This window comes from Amphibalanus amphitrite, unplaced genomic scaffold (genome assembly GCF_019059575.1).
Source record: "Amphibalanus amphitrite isolate SeventyFive unplaced genomic scaffold, NRLGWU_Aamphi_draft 000170F_arrow, whole genome shotgun sequence".
Classification (NCBI taxonomy): Eukaryota; Metazoa; Arthropoda; class Thecostraca; order Balanomorpha; family Balanidae; genus Amphibalanus; species Amphibalanus amphitrite.
This window is the reverse complement of record NW_024881665.1, coordinates 379529-398044: the sequence shown is the minus strand read 5'-3', so window position 1 is coordinate 398044 and position 18516 is coordinate 379529. Positions and strand designations below refer to the sequence as shown.

At 52.4% G+C, this 18516-nt stretch overlaps 1 protein-coding gene and 1 long non-coding RNA gene across 2 annotated transcripts in view; both read left to right on the top strand.

The window, feature by feature from the left end:
• Positions 1-8101: 8101 nt before the first annotated feature.
• On the top strand, positions 8102-11617 carry LOC122383695. Its single transcript, XR_006256873.1, has 4 exons — positions 8102-8205; positions 9491-9525; positions 9831-9945; positions 11046-11617. It is a non-coding gene; the product is annotated as an uncharacterized LOC122383695 (long non-coding RNA).
• Positions 11618-12829: 1212 nt separating this feature from the next.
• Positions 12830-18516, top strand: part of LOC122383685 — a 33318-nt gene continuing 27631 nt past the window's right edge. The window contains exon 1 of the mRNA XM_043370364.1: positions 12830-12878. The gene's annotated coding sequence lies outside the window, so the exon portion shown is untranslated. The remainder of the gene's footprint in view (positions 12879-18516) is intronic.

The window sequence follows — 18516 nt, the reverse complement described above, 5'->3', positions numbered from 1 at the left end:
TTATTGCATAATTTATGATACAACAATACTTCACCCTGAAAAATAAGAAGTTATTAGAAACAAATTTGCTGCGAGTCTTGTATTTAGGCCGAGTAATTTGTATTTGCCGTCATCAAAAACTTTTTAATTTAGCTGTAGCGAGGGCCCTACCCGACCCCCACCGGACACGATTTGGTAGCCGAGGTCTGTGACGTCAGCCGGGCGTTAAGTTTTCCCTTCACCATAGGCTTCACACACAAACTGGCCGAAGTTCATGCCAGGATAGCCCGGCTTGAAAGTGCAAAAATGATTAAATTTTGCCCTCAAAAGATTCATTGCTTCATTTTATAACTAAAAACGTCCGTTATTAGGCCTCAATGAAGGTAAAAAGTACTCAAAATCGAAGTTCAAGAAGATGCTATCCGAGCACAATCTGGTAACATCACGTGACCTCTTTTAAAGGGACTATCCCACCTTTAACATGGGGTTTGAGTTGAGATAGCCAAGTTTGCGGCGAGGTTCAGAAACCACTATCTATCTAGGTTGCAACCCCCGCGGCCTCTTGGTGTTGAAGAAATTCGTTCCCTTCATTTGAAAATGGGCCTTGTGCAAGGCCCTATCTTCAACATGGAGCGACCGTTAGTGTGACGTCACCTCGTTTAGTCATTCTGATTAAAATGGGTTTGTTCGTTGAAAAATCGCTTAAAACTTGGTCTGAACTTTGTTGTGGTGCCTACAGAGTAAAAAGAATCAGCTTTATGACAGTAATGTTGCCTGGGGAAGGAGGTAATTTTGGGCTGTGACGTCACATATTTGAAAGTTTGTGTTTGGAATACGGGAAGCCTAAGATGTTTAATGAAAAATAAATGCCAGAACCGTGTTCCTGGTCATCCAATCTATAAAGTCGGGCACAATTTAACTGGTTTTAACAACATTTTAGAAGGTGGGATAGTCCCTTTAAGCAGAATGTATATAATGCAAGGATGTTATTACACGATTGCTGCCTAAAACATCATAAATAATACGCTTGTAACATTTATTGCTTCTGTTTGAGTCATAACATTGCAAAACGCAAAGTTTATCATGGCAGTCACGTGACCAAAGGTATAGCAGGGGTTGGGACAAGCACTCAAAGGATTTCAAGTTTTTTAATTAAATTATATAAGTTTCATGATGAAATTGAAAGAATGTATTTTTTCCTAATGAAATACAAATTTTCGTATGTAAAATATTTTCCTTATGGGCGAAATTCTCCATATAAGAAATGTCAGTGACGTCACCAGGGCTTTACTCAAAACATCCGACCAACATCCGACCTACCTGTTTCTTATAGGTATCTTGCCCTACCACTTAGTGTGATCCAAGGCCCTATATACCAGGTAGGGTCGTCCGGCGATTCTACCTGATCGTGACGTCAGCTTGTGACGTCATCTGGGGGCAAGTCTTGAAGCCCCGTTTGAGTCCCATGTAAATGGGCGATTTTTGAAGCGCTGTAGAGCAAACTCTGTTGGAGCTAGCACAAAACTAAGTGCATCATCGGAAAGACGGGGACATTTTTCTTTGAATTATCTAAGAGCAGTTTTTCACTAAACCCATTAGTTTTTCCGAAAATTCGTAATAAAGCCCCCATGCCTCCGCAGCCTCCCTTCCGCCGGCCGCTGCGCCGCCGCGGTAGGGTAGTGGTTAGGAATTAGGATGCTTGCACCGTGATCCAAAGGTCGTGCGTTCGAATCTAGGCGCGGGTCGCTTTCAAATCGAAATTGCAAGCAGAATATGTGTTTTTTCTTTAAAGGGACTATCCCACCTTTACATTAAGTTTGAGTTGAGATAGCCAAGTTTTCGGCGAGGTTCAGAAACCACTATCTATCTAGGTTGCAACCCCCGCGGCCTCGTGGTGTTGAAGAAATTCGTTCCCTTCATTTGAAAATGGGCCTTGTACAAGGCCCAATCTCTTAACCATTAACGGCATTCTGATGACGTCATTTGCCCTTTGAACGCCTCTTCGCATTCGAGTAGAGTATCACTTGATTTACGAATAAGCTGGCGTTGGCTGACTCGGCGCCCCGGCGGCACCCAGCGGCGGCCTCGGCGATAATAATTGGGTTTGGACTTGGGTTTGGATAAATTTACCGTTTGTTTTATTTTTTCAATTTGTTTCCATTTCCTGAAATGGAAACAAGTTGAAGATTTGCTTGTCTAAGGCAGCAAGATTTATAAACATCGCCAAATTTATCATATGCAATTGGAGCTTGTTTCAGTTTTTATAGCAGGGTCATGAATATGATACAATTTTCTTTCAATGGTAGATTCGTCATGGTACAGTACAATTTCAATGGTTATTTCGAGTAATTTATGTCATTGAATTGAAACTGCAAGTACATGCCACATAGGAGCTTATCCTCTTCAAGTTTCAGTCTTGATCCGACTGATTTGTCAAGAGTGCGAAAAGTGAGGCGACAAAAGAGAGCTACAGGTTTTTCAAGATTTAAGTGTTCTTGAATAGCAGGTTATACAACATTGTGCTGTGACATAACCACTGGGCCTTGTGCCCCCTGTGACAGAGCCCCTGCATCAGCTGGTCTGACACGGCTGGGCTCGCAAGTCGCAAAGAACGTCTTGGTGCTCTTAATTATGATTGATGCTTGTGCTGTAAAAGAAGGGTACCTACATGGCAAAATACATTTGTATGTAATTTCTTGCCACAGCACCCACCTACATGTACATTTTTGTTGTCTTTGTGTGAAAAATGAATATATTTTAAGGAAATTAAGGCATTTCTGTTTAAAGCATGCAGAAGTTCGTGTGTGATGCTGTCCCGGTAACTCATGTGGAACAGAACAGGCTGCAGACTCAGATCGTGCTTGAACAGAGACAATATCAGTTATCTACATATGCGCATGCTTTGTAAGTTCCCTGCCTTTTCCCAGATTCTACTTGCTAGTTGTGAAAGGGATCGGACAAGGCAAGGTACTCATGCTCATGGTGCCACCATATGCAATTACTGACAGGTGAATTCGGTGACTAAAATCCTTAACACTCTATGGATAATTATTCTGCTCTTATGTTCAGTATGTTGATATCAGAAACTCACCGAGGTAACCTGCCCTGTGGCATTTCTTAGTTCAAAAATGTAAGCATTACACTCATCAGTCATGTAACTTGTATTTACATCCATGAACAAACAATGTGCAAAGGAGCTACCCAACCAGGTACAAGCAGTAGTGTCTACAGCGTAGCGCGTACCGCCTCCGCAAGGGGCGCGCCCCTCTACAATGGGCATGCGCGAACCCCTTCTCTGCAATGGGCGCGCCGGCGAACGTACGCGAGCGATCACGGGTCGCCACCACGACCGACGGCGACATCACCTGCTGCGTCTGGCTCGGCGAGCGCAGCTGGGAGCCGGCTGGAACAGACAGAGCGGCGTCACCCGGCGGAGAGACACGCGGGGGACGGGATAGACAGACACACGGGCCGACAAACTGGGAGAGATTCGAACGCCCGCACGGCAGCAGGGCAGGGAGCAAACATGCCCGCTATATTCACGTGTCGATTACCATGACGTCAGTCTTGAGCACAAGCTGACTTCATCCCTACATCCCGTTTTACTTATAATCATAATTGAGGTCCTGGATCGGTACACCGGCTCAGTCATCTGTTGACGGCGGCGCACAGCGTGACCTACCCGCCCTTCAGCCGGCCCCAGCAGGGTGAGTAGTGAGTACTAATACCCGCCCCCATGCCAATGCCAAAATCACTAGCACTGAGAGTTTTATGGAAAAGCCCTCCTCAGCGGCCGGTATGAGCTGGCCGTGCGGCGGCCGCGACTGACCTGCGGCCGCTGAAGGTCTGGTGAGTCGGACGGGCACCTCCGGCACTGTCGGCAGGGCGGCCGATTTGAGCGCAGCGCTGTCCAGTCGGACTGACGGCAGCACAGAGACCAGCTGTCCGTGCAGGCAGTACTGGTGGCCCGAGTCGCTACTGCTGCGGACCCGGCCCGGTACCGGCGCCGGGTGGTGGCCGGCCGCGGCGGGGAGCGGGTCCGCCGTCCGCTCCGCGTCCCCGGCCGCCCCGCCGCCGCTCTCTGGACCGGCCGGAACGGTGACGGTGACCGCGCTGATCTGAAGGCACACCTCCAGACGCTCCAGGGCCGGCAGCCAGGCCAAAGTCGGAGCGGCGGGCGGCGCCGGCGGAGTGGGGGAGACGGCCGCCGCAGCGGGGGTGTTGGGTGACACTGCAGGTAGGTTCCTCTCCGTGGTGTGGCTCCGTGCCGATCGCGAGGTACCTGAGTGTCCGTGCGGCCGGGGCACATCCACGGCCGGCGAGCGGCGGCCGGGGCGACTAGACGCCCGGCCCTCCGCTGGCGGCGGCGGCGGCGGCGGCGGCGGCGGCTGGGGCAGTGGCGGCGGCGCCGGGCCACTCAGCTGCTGGCCAGCTGAGTGGCCAGGGACAGCCAGAGCAGCAGTGCCGGCTGCCAGCAGGCCGGGCGCCAGCAGGCTCCGGTGCAGCCGAAGCAGGCGGCCGCCCTGGCGCACGCTCAGCTCGCAGTAGTGGCACACCTGCTGTGAGCGGGTGCTGGGAGCCGGCCCACAGGGCCGGCGCCAGCAGCGCCTTCCAGTAGACCCAGGCTGAGGAGAGCGAGGCGACCTGGTGCTCCTGGGCGGGCTGGCCGTCGGTCGCGGCCGAGACCAGCACCGCCTGGTCAGCCGTCACCTGTAGGGCGCACGGGGAAAAGGGATACAGTCAGGAGCCGCGGCCGTAGTTATTCATTTCCAATCGACAATAGGGCATTGGAGCAGTGTTCCCGCCACTTCTAATGAGTAGTTATGTCGAGCCTACCACAGTGTACTTCACAACTAGAAAACGCACTCAACAATAATCACACAACAACGGCACACTCTCAGGGCCATTCTAACAAAACACCCGCGGTTATAATTAGCATTACTCGGTATAATGACTGACCGTGCATCGTGTGTGGACGTGGCAGTTGTAGAGCAGCGCAGCGGTCGGCCGGCGCCGCTCAAGCTGGGAGACACACCGGCACAGCCGGGACGGGTACATGGGCTGCTGCTCGTTCCACTGGATCGTCTGACAGCGCAGCTGGAGACGCACCTCACCGGCCTGAGGACGGGGGAACCGGGACAGATAAACAATACACCAGCAATGCTGGGAGACGCACCTCACCGGCCTGGGGACGGGGGAAGACTGGGTGATACAACCGGGACAGACAAATAACACAGCTGCTGTAGACGTATATACCTCCCCGGCCTGGTGACCGCGCGCGGGTGATGCGACTTCATAGATCAACAGCGATCAGCCGGATCATCGGAGCAAAAAAGCACGCATCTCAGGAGCCCATCTCCTTGCAAGTCTGCGATCATATCTCAACGCCTAACTGCAGCAGCTCTTCAAACAATGAAGCTGATGCTGCCTTTTCGAACATCCCCGCTATGCACGGACCCACGCCTCCCAGCTCCCCGTTGGCGGCCACCACTGTCAGCCGCCGCCCCTTCCTCCGCTGCGCGGAGACCCACCTTTTCCAAGTCTCCATGGCCAGCCACCACGGTGACTCGCGGCTCCAGCACCGTGAGCTACAGGCCGCGAGCCGGGGTGTTGGCCTCCAGCGCCGCCGCCTCTCCGTGCGGCACTGGGCCCGGGCGGGCCTCTCCGTCCGCTGCGGGAGAGGGCAGAGGGTAGAGGAGAAGGTCAGGGCGGGCCTCCCCGCCTGCAGCAAAACAGGGGGAAGGAGCGGTCAGGTGGGTCTCCCCGTCCGCTGCAGGAGAGGGCAGAGGGGCGTTAGTGATAGTGGGCAGATGAAACGGAATGTTTATTTAAAAGATATACGCTTTTTCACTAGTACGGCAACTACACTTCTCAGAGGTGAAAATCGCTGATATAATTGGGACGCACTGCCGAAAAAGAAGGAACTTGCAAGTCACAAGCAGCGATGGGGACGACTCATGAAGAACAGTGCATCATGTTAAACAACTTCAAGCTAACTCTGAGCGCTACTCAGTACACACTACTCACCCTGCTGGGGCCGGCTGCAGGGCGGGTATTGGTACTCACTACTCACCCTGCTGGGCCGGCTGTAGGGCGGGTAGGTGACGCTGTGCGCCGCCGTCAACAGGTGACTGAGCTGTCAGAAAGTCACACGTCAATAAACGAGTCCTTTCTACACGCTGCGTCTAAATCACTCTAATGGACGTTACAAAAACACGCCAGGATTCTACGATCCTTGTCCAGTTTCTGCAGCAGCAGCGCGAGTCACTGGCAGCGCTGTTGCTGCCAGACGACGGCCGTCGGCGCCCGGCACACGCGCGCCGCGCACCGGTCGGCGTGTCAGCTGGTAGCGGCTGTGCGCTGCGAACGCCGGCGCAGCAGCTGGCGGAACACGACAACCTGGCGGGACGCATGGCCGGGTCAGAGGGGGAGTGGGAGCCGACAGGGTCAGCCACATCACAGTGGATGCCTACCTCACCCCACACTGACAAAGTGCCACCATGCCAGGAAAATGTTTCACCTCAGAACAGCATGAACCTAGAAAGAAAACAGGATTGCATAGCTCCTGTATAGAATAGTCATAGACATAAAGCATAGACTCAAATTATTGAGCCATAGCCAAGATTTTACTGAGGGAGGGGCCACAGGTCGCGGCCTAGTGTCGTACCCCCTCCAAAAAGGAAAACTCGGATTTGGCCCACTATTTTTGGGGGTATGGTACAGCTGTTTTTATTTATCTTTATGTTATTTTATTTAATTTCTCGCCTTTGGGGTAGACCATGACAGCCGTGGCCACTCCCTTGGCTACATCCCTAGATTGAACGAAGAAGCAAATTGAAGAAGCAGCTTTGACCATAGGCGCAAACATAATATGGAACAGACTACATTTTTATGCAGTATGTTATGAAGTCAACATTGCATGCTTTATATAGGCAATCTAATCTTCACCAATCCATTTTGTTAAGCACTTACCTACTTTTCTAGTTTCAATTGATTGGTCAATGCTCGTATACATAATTATCAGCATTCAAATATATGATGCTGAGACATGTTCAATCTCTGACCAACTCCCTGTATACAAAAGAAATAATTGTAGCATTATGCATAGGGTCATAACTTACTGATCACTTTCTGTCAACAGCCTGCAAGCAGCATTGCAATCTTCCCTCCGCAGTGACGGAGACCTCTGTCATGTGCGCATGGTGTGTTGTGTTGTGTTGGCATTCAAGAAATTTCAACAGCTAAGAAGGAAAAACAAAAATTTCTTTAAATACCTGCATGTTTGCTATAATAGCAAGCTAGGATGCAATGAGTATAAAAGTATACAAAAATCCCAATCAATAGGTTCAGAATGGAATAGGTTGTGAGGTGTTAGGTACTGTAGTAGGCTGGTTGAAAGGTTTGTATGTCGTAGACATCTGGCATGGGGGTTTTAGGTTGGTATTAAGGGTATTACAAACTTTTTAGGAAAGTAGGTAAGATTAGGTCAGGAATGTTGGTTATTTTCATTCAAATTTCACACTTGTTCACTTTAATTGTATTCCAAATTGACACAATTTTTTTTAAAGCTATGGTGAAAATATGTTCCTTTCCTATGTGAATTGTGATGTTAGTATTTGAATTTTATATGCAGGAAGTCAAACATACTTACATTGACTATCATACCACCAACTACAAAATGCCCAATCAGAGACACTTTTGTTATTGTATGAGCCGCGTCATATTTGAAAGCAAATATATTTGCTGCCAAATTTCCCCCTTCATTGGCATGAAGTAAATCCTTCATTACGTCACAGATCCGATCTAAATGACGTCACGATGAAATATAAAAGTCGCAATATTTCAAAAAGTATACAATGAAAACGCGTAAAAACTTGCAGAATTCGTCACAGTGCCCTAAGTAACATTTCCGAATCCTAAACGGGATTTTTTCGAAGGTGGGATAGTCCCTTTAAAAATCACTTATATTACATCTACCCGTTCATAAAACTATCGATAACAATTGACTGAAAGCCAAAATATGGATTACATTCTTATAAAACAAATTCAAATATGGCGGCCGTTGCGCTAGGCTCCACCCCCGACTCCGCCCCTTCGTGTGACGTCATCTGTGCACTTGGACACACAGGGAGATAGGGGACGACATGGGCCTGGTGTGATCGCTATTTATCATAAGTTGAAATTTGTCAGTCGCACAGTTGAGCTGGTGTTGGGTGGTATTTCGAGGTGAGGAAAATATGTGTAAATCTGTATCCTTCACTGGTTTTCTCAAAATTGTATCTTAAAATCCTTGCGGGCTGACTTACTTTTCATAAATCCATTTGTTTGCACTTCTTGCCGCTTCAATCAGCTTCCGGTAGCAGTAGCGGCTGGGAGATTTCAATTTCCGCTTTCTTTGTTATCGTTCTTTTCGTCTTCGTCTGAACGTCAATGACTATTTTTCAATGATTTGATTGTCCAAGCGTTATTTTTTCATAACATCCTCTGTATTTGGGTCCCTTTGTAAGGATTCATAAATGAGCTCAGTCTGCCAGGGCCGGCGGGCCGCGCTGATGAACACACCAACAGTCCAACACCCTGCTACACCACTGACGACTTGTCAGTGGTGTTGCAATTTTTATTGCAAGTTTTCAGTATCCTGTATTTTCCATTGAAATATTATCCAGAATCCAGATTGCTGCTGACAAGCACCAGGCTGCCAACACATATTTGCTGCTAACTTCTTTGACTAATGCTGCAGCGGCATTTTTTCAATTTGCACATCAAAATTTTGTCAGCTGGGCTAATACAGCATCTGCTGATGTAAGAAATAATACCTATCAGTTAGCCTTACTGGTAGGTATCATCATTAGTTTTTTCACTTGGTTGGTTTAACTTTTTTAAGACTTAAATAAAATTACTAGCAGCAGGCAATTTTTCTGTTGGTGAACTGGCCACTGATCCTGATCCTGAGATCTGGTGAAAGATAGGAGAAGTCAGAGTGCCATTAGGATTGAGGTTATGCTTGATGGTGGCAAACACTTTTTAATCCCTAAGATGGTGAAATGATGGGATTTATTACTCCCTATCACTGCTCAACCTGGCACAAAAGGTATACTAGTAAGTTACATTTATATACCATCAGGTGGCAGATGCAGGTTGTGTCTTTATTTGTTAAATTAATATGATAGTGGACAGTGATATTAACATGGTTCCAAGTCTGATGGTGTGGTACAATAATGATAGTCCAATTTTAACGATATGGAGTGCCAGTAGATCGGTAAGGGCTGGCTCAAGGCCGCATCTCCATCGCGGTACGCAGATAACATTTACGGCGGACATTGCTGGTTACGTGTGGACTGCGCGCAGTGTGACAGTTTTGATCCGCCTGTGTGTACTCGATGAAAAATAAACCATCACCTGCGCTGACGGCTCGCCGGCGCCCGTCGGAGGCGCGCTGCGGTAACGGGGCATTGTCCGGCCGGTGGTAGCGGCGGCCAGTTTCTGACTCAGCGTCTCCGGCCTGTTCCAGGCGGGGTGGCGCCCAAACGTAGCCAACAATGACCCGTGAGTACACCGGGGCGCACTTTCCGCGTTTGGGGCTCATTTTCCGCGATTGATAAGTTTTTTTTATCGACGTCAGTTGTCACTCGTATAGTGAATATGCCTAAAACACCATTTTACCTGATTCTACTATGTCTGGAAATGGAATGAGTGATTTCTATATTTAGTTTCATATATCTATGTCTATTCATATTCATATATGTAGTTTCACACCTGTTTATTCACTATGTTCCATTAGAGTTCCATTCGGATCACTATGTGCGTGCTCGGGAGCTTCGTTCTGTGACCGGGCTGCGCTCCGCGTACAGGCGGAAACCAGAGAGAGCTGGCCCGCCAGAAGAACATGAAGAACCAGAACAAGGCCAAGAAGGCTGACGAGATGCAGGGCAACAAGGGATTAACCAAGGAGCAGCGCCAGCAGAGGTGAGGCGGTCGGCCGGGAGCGGTGGGGACGGGGACGGGGGCAACAAGGGATTAACCCAGGAGCAGCGGCAGCAGAGGTGAGGCGGTCGGGGGGGGGCAGGGGGATGGGGAAGGGGGCAACAAGGGATTAACCAAGGAGCAGCGGTAGCAGAGGTGAGGCTGTCGGGGGGGGGGGGCCGTGGGGGCAGGGGGGCAACAAGGGACTGACCCAGGAGCAGGGCAGCAGAGGTGAGGCGGTCGGCCGGGAGCGGTGGGGACGGGGGCGGGGGCAACAAGGGATTAACCCAGGAGCAGCGCCAGCAGAGGTGAGGCCGTCGGCCGGGAGCGGTGGGGACGGGGACGGGGGCAACGATTAACCAAGGAGCAGCGGCGGAGCAGAGGTGGGTGGGCCGTGAGGACTGAGCAGCTGAGCGGACGAGGGAGGGGAGGGGACGCCTGAATTCCCAGGGGTGGGGGCTGGGCAGTGGACGTGTCGGCATCCTGGTATTTCCACATTGTCAGTGTGTATGAATAGTTCGGTACCTATATCTGTGGCATGGTGCGACTCACCTGCCCACTTGTGTGGCAAAGTTCCAATGGAATCTCCAGCAAAAGCTGCCATTCCCTGTATCCAGATCGATTGATTCAGAGCTGCCATTGAGTTCACAAATGTCAGCGCACGTGAGCCACACGTGCACGGCACGTGACCGGCAAATCTGGTTGCATGGCTGGGAAGGTTCGAGGGTCAGAAGGACCCGGGATCGATTCCCAGTGCGTTCTGATTTCCGGAGCTTTCCCCTAGGGCCGGGTAGAGTGAGGCGCGCGTTTGCCTGCGCATGGTTGGGCTTTTTAAAGCAATTAAGAAATCGATGTAAAGAATCGTGATATGAACCAAGACTCACCAGCAAGTCAGTTAGCAGTTTAGCATGCGTAATCTAACCGGAGATGAAATGCCAACTCGGTTAGATATTATGTTGTAAGAGATCATGTGATCATTACGAGCGGTGATTTGTATAATTGCGGCTGCCATTCCGCTTGCCACCTGTGGCTGCCAATTGCCAGCTACCGCCTACTCACCCCGTGTGCTGCGGTCGCCACTGACTCTGTCCCTCTCGCCCCAGGGATGCCGACATGATGCGACTCAAACAGCAAAAGGCGGCCGAAAAAAAGGCTGCCGAGACGGCGGCGGGGGCCGGCGGCGGTAAAAAGTGAGCCGCCCGACCGCCGGGACGCTCCGCCCGCCGCCTCCGCCCCCGCTCCCGCCCCCGCCCGCGACCATGCACTGTGCGATATCATATTCAAACTCACAATCGTTGCAAATTGTACTATAGAATATTACCGGAGAGCGGTGACTCGGTCGGATGTTCTCTGGAGATTCGCGATCGGCGCGCGCGGCTACCGCTTGGCTCGGGTGATCTTCCTGCGGGCGCGGCGCCGGCACTGCGCGGCCGCCATTTATGGCTTCTCTCGAGTGGACTGGAATCCAGGTGACGGGTCGGATCCTGAGTTCTCGGTTTAAGTGTGCATTAATTGTTTCCAATAAAATGATGGCGTTATTGCAGTGTTTTCTGTGTGTCCGCATGAAGATGACATGGGTGGTTGTGCGACCGCTTCTATCTTGTTTATGTTTAGCAGAAAAGATGGAAAGTGTATCGAAAGTTGAACCAAAATAAAATTCGACCAGTCTATTATCTGTCCTGTGTCTTGAAGGGACCCCCGCGAAACATTGTCATCTATTGGCTGGCAAACGCTGCGTCGTACGTACACTGGTACCGCTTGCCGGCAGGCGCTCAATGAGTCAGTTCTCGGTAGGTGACCATTGTCTCCCGTTTCCTGTGGCCGCGGTCACCGCCGTCCGCGGTTGGTTCGTCGGGTAACCCCCGGTGTCGCGCTCAATGAGCCGCCGCCTAATTAGCGCCCGTTTCCGTCGGGTCCGCCGACAGGTCACGTTGTCCGGTCCGTGGTCTGTACGTGGTCTGTACATATATAACCTGACCGTTTCGCCACGCCGACAGCTCCGGGTGGCTCTGCGTATTACCGAGTCTGAGAGCCAGGGCTCTGTAGCGCGATACTGATAGGTGCGGACGGCGCATCCGCTCGGCCTTTTTACCGTGTTTGAGAGCGGGCGTTGCCTAGAGACCGTGGCTCGATCGGGAAGGGTCAGGAACTCGTCTAAAAAGACTGTCTGGGTAGGAGGATAAGGATGGATGGTATGCCGCCTCCGTCCTCCGTCAACCGCGAGGTCGGCGCGGTTAGTTGTGTGTAATATAATAAAAGTACCTCCAAGGTGCATGTAATTTGACGTCAGTAAACAAGCCTCACTGACAAGCTTATCAATATCCATGAAACGAATTAACAATGGTATTTGCAGAGTCGGAGTGTCCGAAAATTTGTCCAGCAGCTCAGCACACTACAAAGCCTCCCAGCACTGTCAGGACAGCTGACATCATCAGGACAGAATCATGGTGTGCCTCGGGCCTACTTCTGCCGGGGTCCATTTAACGGGTCCCCGAGGCAAAACGCTGTTATATATTACTGAGTGCACCATGTAGATAGTGCTGCGCGGTGTCTGGACAGCCGACCCGAGGCTCTTATCGTCCTGGTAGCAGACAGAAGCCCCATCGGTTATAGTCCACGGACGGGCTGGCCGCCGCTGCTGCCACCTGTCGGTCGGCTCGGTGAGTTTCCGGCGGCGGCCGCCAGAGGCGCTGCGGTCGCCGGCCGCTCCCGGGCAGGTTGGCCCGGTGGGTCCGCGGCCACGCCGCGGCGCCTATCGATTGGCGTCGGCTGGTTGGCCGTCCGTCCGCCAGGCGGCTGGATGATCAATTGTCGCTGGAGCGGTGTTCGGAACAGTGTGTGACCCAGCCTGGGGCGCTGCAACACGCGAGAACGGCTCAGCGCGCCCCGGCGAGCGACCGACCGAGCTCGGCACAGCTCAGCGCGGCGACCACCAGGTGAGGAGGGGGCGGGGTCGAGGGGTGGCTCGGGTCAGACGGCAGGGTGGTGACCCGCGGCATATTGAACGCAACCAGCGCACCGAAACACAGACTCGGTCACACCTTGACCTAACATGGGTCTCCAGAGGCGCTTTAGATGGCTCCCGCCGGAGGCTCGAGCTTCCAAAGGGGCCCGGCAGCTCACAATGTCCCATCATCCGCTATGTCCCGCGCCCAGCTGACGGAGCAAACAGCCGGGAGGGGTGCGGGGGGAGGGGGCTAACCAGCACCCCGGGCGAGGTCGGCACCCGGCCGGCACGTGACCTATGACATCACATGGTCGAGTCTCGGGCTCTCCGTATGGTTCGGTATTGGCGGCGAGTCTGCCATGCAGCGCGCTCGCTGCGTGCGGGGAGGCTGATTGTCCCAAATCGATTGCCAGTGGCGTGTGAGAAGGGCGTGTCTGCCAAAGGGTGCTGTCAGTGGCCGGTCCAGGGCCGGGGCGAGCGGTTCAATTGACGCGTGTGACCAAGTGACCATCAACTGAGTCACATACTTACTGCTAAATGCCTGTTACTGACAATTTGGCGTTGTCCCCACCAAATCTGACTTGCTATTCAGCCTTCCCATCACTGTGCCAAATATGCGTGTTGATGTGAAGTGTCAAACATGATTTGATATATGGTAGGTATGTAGGTATTCGAGCTGGGGTGACAGCATTTTGTGATTGTTATCATCGTCGCTCGAAATCAAATACTTGCTAATCGTCATTTTTGTGTTACGTATAGATAGGTAGCTTATGGCCTTTTACTACATATTTTATTTTTAATGCTCGCATGTCGCTATAAAAACGCTCTCCTGCGAAGCACTCTATTCGAGCACCGGCGGAGACCTGTCACGACGTCAATTTTATGTCGTTGGCTGCACTTCCAAAGTTTGACGGCGACTCGTGCGATCGCTGCGAACAGCGCGGCGCAGTTAGCTGCAGTCGTCTGACCGGCTGAATTTATGGGAAAACTTGGCCGGCCGTGTGAGCGATCCGGCCGGCAAGTTGCCCGCGCTGCCCGCCCACTGCATGTCCGCGCGGCTTACCTGCCCGGGAGGCGCAGGGCGTCCCACGTCGGCCACGCTCGGCGACCCGATATCCGCCGGTCGGCCGGACGCAGGGCGCTGCAGTTCTCGGTGACAACGACGCGCTGCGGCTCCACGAACCAACTCTCGGTGGAAAGATACCTACCCATGTCCTCCCGGCGGGGCGAGCTGCGGTCTAATTAGCTCTCGGTGCGTCGTATGTCTAAGGGTGAGACTAGGTGCTGTGGGAATATATCCAATCAACCGAGAGCTTGTGGCCAGCTGATTTGCGCACTGAGTAGTTATGTGCAATATTCGCTGTGATCGGGCCTTATATGCGTTGGTACCTACTAACCCCTTGCATGCGTTCCACTATAAGGGTTTGAGCGGTAGAAGCTGCATGTCAGGGACCTTCTTTAGTCACCTCTACGGGCGTCACATTCCGAAATATAGAAGATTATTATTCAATCAATCGTAAATTCTGTCAGTATTTCTGAGGGTCCATGACTCCATACACAGTCGATTTCATCAGAACAGGAGTTCTGTTTCCCATCCGTTCCAGATCCATTACTGAGCCATCGCCCGGCCCTCTCCCATCGCTCGGCCCTCTGTCAGTTATGTCCGGGGACCACTCGAACAGTCGTCGGTAGTTCTCGGAATAGCTGGGTGAGTCAGTCAGCTCTCAGTCGTTCATCTCTCAGAAAGACGGTGGTGGTCGCAGTCGCATCGGTCGGACTGGATTTGGCTGAAAACAACCCATTGCATGCGCCTTGTCGGAGAATGCCGTTTGAAAGAGCCAATTAGTTCGCCCAACCACCTACACCCAGCCGTTTTGCAGCATTGACGATTAAAAATAAAAATTATTGATTATAAACATTGAACTAAATATCAAGCTCGGAAACTGCTGAAATGACACACATTGCTCCCGTGAAAAGCATCGCTAAGTCGGCTGCTATAGCCTATCCCTCCAATATCCCTCGAATGTCCCTGACTGTCTGGCCGTTGACTTAGCCGTCTCATAGGCGGTCTTAAATGGACCGGTCTCCTCTCAATGGCCGCAGAATGGACCTCTCCCAGTCCTGGCCTCTCCACAGGAGGGCCCAAACTGCCGTGGTCACCGTCCGTTTGCCGGCCCGGCTGTGGTTGCTGCGGCCTGGCCATGGTCGCTGTGCCGCCCCACCCCGCGCCCATGGGGCCGCGGCGGGCGGCGGCGACGTTATTGTGCCGTGGATCAGAGTCGCCGCCGGTATATACCGTCTGCCGTTAATCCGGGGAGCGGCGCCCGACCACGGCACGGACGGGGTTCGATCGCCACCGCCAAGCCGTCAGGAGTGACGTCATACCCTCCCCTCGGTCGTGCAACACCGGCCAGCGGGGAGCAGGGAGGGGGACGGGGGTAATTAGTGACAGGAACTCGGCGTGTAGCGATACCGCTGGCCGGCGCTGAGGCGTCGTCGTTACAGGCGAGACGGACAGAGAAATACAGACGGAAATTGCGACCGTGGCCGACCAAATTGAACGTCAGGGAGACGGACTGGTGCTTACTGAAAAAGTAATGTGGAGGATCAAGCGGGTCAGGATAGCTCGCCCCTCAGCGACTTTTTTGCAATTGTCTGTATAGGGAAAAACTGAGTCAGCAAGTTTCCGGACTCCGGACGTTTTCACAGCAAGCTAAATAGATTTAGTTTTTCACCGACTATCGACATTAAGTGGATAAGGTGATCAGAAAGAAAGCTATTAGCTAGCTATCAGTATCTGAGTATTTGCATTTTATCATAGGAAACAATATTTTGAAAATAAGACGTGCAGCCTACCAGTATCAGTAGTATACCAAGCCGAATACATACCTACCCTGCCATTTTGTATCTCCCTCGCCACCGATCTTTTCTCCCCGTTATCATCGATCGTTTCATCGATTATATTTTTCGTTAATTAAAAATCACTGGCCTGATGAGGTACCTACGTTTTTACTCACCGGCTGCTGATGGTCTCACCTATCTGACGGTCGCGGTCGAATGGTCAGAGTTTGGGACTCCTCCCTCGACTTCAGCCACGCGCAATGTCTGACCGGGATGCATCACTACCTATCGAGTGCGGACGATAGACCAGCACCGTCGTAAGCAGAGCCTGGACTTTATACGACTTAATTATAGTTTTATAGGTCGATCGTCCGTATAAGAAGTCTCAAGTGATCAGTAGTTACATGTAATAATGAAATAAAGGCAATAATCACATATCCCTTGGTGCTCACTGCCCTATGAAACTCGAAACTCGTCTATTGCAAGTCTGGCTCTGCGACAACTTATCGGCTATTCCAAGCGTATTCTAAGTCCGACATGCATTTGCTCCGTCTGTGAACGTCGAGCCTCTGGTCTAATCTATCCTACGACGCCGTTCCTGGTCGTTCCTACCCGCTGCGGGGGCCAGAACGACTCCGTTTTTCTGACAGGGCGATGTCGGTGGCGCTCATCTCGGGGCGGTCTCGGTAGTTGCTGACTGCAGGGTGGGGACCGGGAGGGGCGGGCAAACGGCTCTACGTGTGATATCGCCCTGGGGGAGTGTTAGAGCGGCCCTAAATTACCGAACGGTGTCATTGGGGTCGCGACTGACGCGCGCTGATATGGAAGTGCTCGCCGGCTGTACGAGTCCCAGAATAGTGCTGCCGGTGGCCGCCGACCTATGGATGGCGGTGGTGCCGCAGAGTGCGCGAGTGAAGTGGCCGCAGGCCTCAGCGAGGTCAAGGGTCGCTGGACGACTCGGATCCCGTCTCCGGCAACGCAGCTGGTCGCGGAGGGAATATATACCTCACCGGACACAGAGCCGGGATCGTGGTGGATCATGTTTGAAACTATAGAAGACTTCGCACGTTTTTTATTAGAAAATTCCTTTCCGCCTTGACTGAGATAAAGCGTGTATTATTGGGTACGTTTACGCTCACGCATTGAGCATCTAATAAAGGTTTAGCGCATTTCTCTCCGCTCTTTTGTTCGTTATCTTTAGAAACATTTAAAGAGTATCTCACAATTGAAACTCTTTCAAAAATATACCTAAATAATTACAGACTCTTACCTCACGGTAGAGCGAACTCCCTTTATTAGCAACATTATCACATACCAATATCTTGCGTCATACAAACAATCACTCCCCGTATCCGAGCGCACACTGAACACAAAGGGGCCAAGAAGCACCACTCCACCGACCTGTTCCGTCAACATCTCTGACAATAGCGGCCCGTCCGGCCCGGCGCCTCTTTTCATCGAGCTCGCTCGCTACTGCGTCATCAGCGTTCGATCTCGGTCTGTGACACGCAGAAGCCGCCTTATAACCTTGGATCAGTCGCTCGGTTAATTGAACACTGCTCGGCGCTAAAGCGAGCCGGAAAGCTTCAAACGAGCAGGATGTTTCGCAAGCGCACACGCTGCTCTGGTTTCAATATACGCCGTTGGTAACCTACATTTTGCGCTGCGCAGTACTCAAACTCACCTATCTTTTCAATTCCTCGTCTCTACTCGTCCCCTCCCCACCTCCCTTCCCCTCTGCTGCTCCCCCCCCCCCCCCCCACTCGCCCCACACTGCGCCCGGCCGTCGAGAGCCCAGTGCGTCACACTGACCCGTGATTTACTCCCAAGGAGCCGCCGCTCCAGCGAGCGCCGCGCGTCTCCCCGCGCCGGGGCGGTCAGCCGGAGAGTCATTGACTCAGAGCGGCGCCGCCAGTGCATGGTGAGTCATTGGGGGCGGGTGTCTCCGCGCCGCCCCCGCCCCCGCCCCCGCCCCCGTCGCCGCCACCCCCGCCACTCAGCCGTTGATCGATCTCTGAGTTATACGGCGTCAGCGGCGGCCGGCAGTGGTCACTGGACCAGAGGTGTTGTGGTCAGGTCAGTAGCCACTGGACCAAAGGTTTTGGTGGTCATGGTGGTCTCGAGGGGCTAGTGGTCGCTGGACCAAGGTGTTAGTGGCCAGGGGCCGTATTCACGTCGACTTCGTAAGTCGATTTTCTTTCGTAAGTATAATTTGGTATTCACGTCGACACTTCTCAACTCTTAAGTTTTTATCGACGGAGTTCACGTTTGTCGGCCGGTGGAATCGCCGACTTACTTGGTTCGGTGTGCCGATGCGTCCCCAAAGCCGGTCTCGAGCACTCTGTGTATTTGATAATTCACGCACGCTTATATACAGGGTCTTGCACGCACAGCGCGATCATATAAGGAGCGTCATGCGGCAAGCGCATAAGCTTATTCGAGGAACGACGCGGAAACCTCTGCAGAACCGGTCAGTCGTTGAATTAATAACCCGGATCTGCAGCGGGCCGCACGCACCTGAACAAGGCCATACGCGCTTGTAGCAATAGTCCTTAGAACAAAGCCTTGCGACATTACCTCCCCTCCCCCATGAGCCGACAATAGGAGGCGTCAGAACAACACACGACCGAGTGAAGAAGTAGACGTCCCGAGCTGGTGGGTGACTTGCTCGCAGCGCGGAGATGTGTAGGTCCTCCGGATCTTGATGTCCGAGGTCCCGGCCCATGACAGAGCCGCGCCGATGAGGTCACCGTCAGTGGACAGTGACAGAAGGCGCGGCCGGCTGG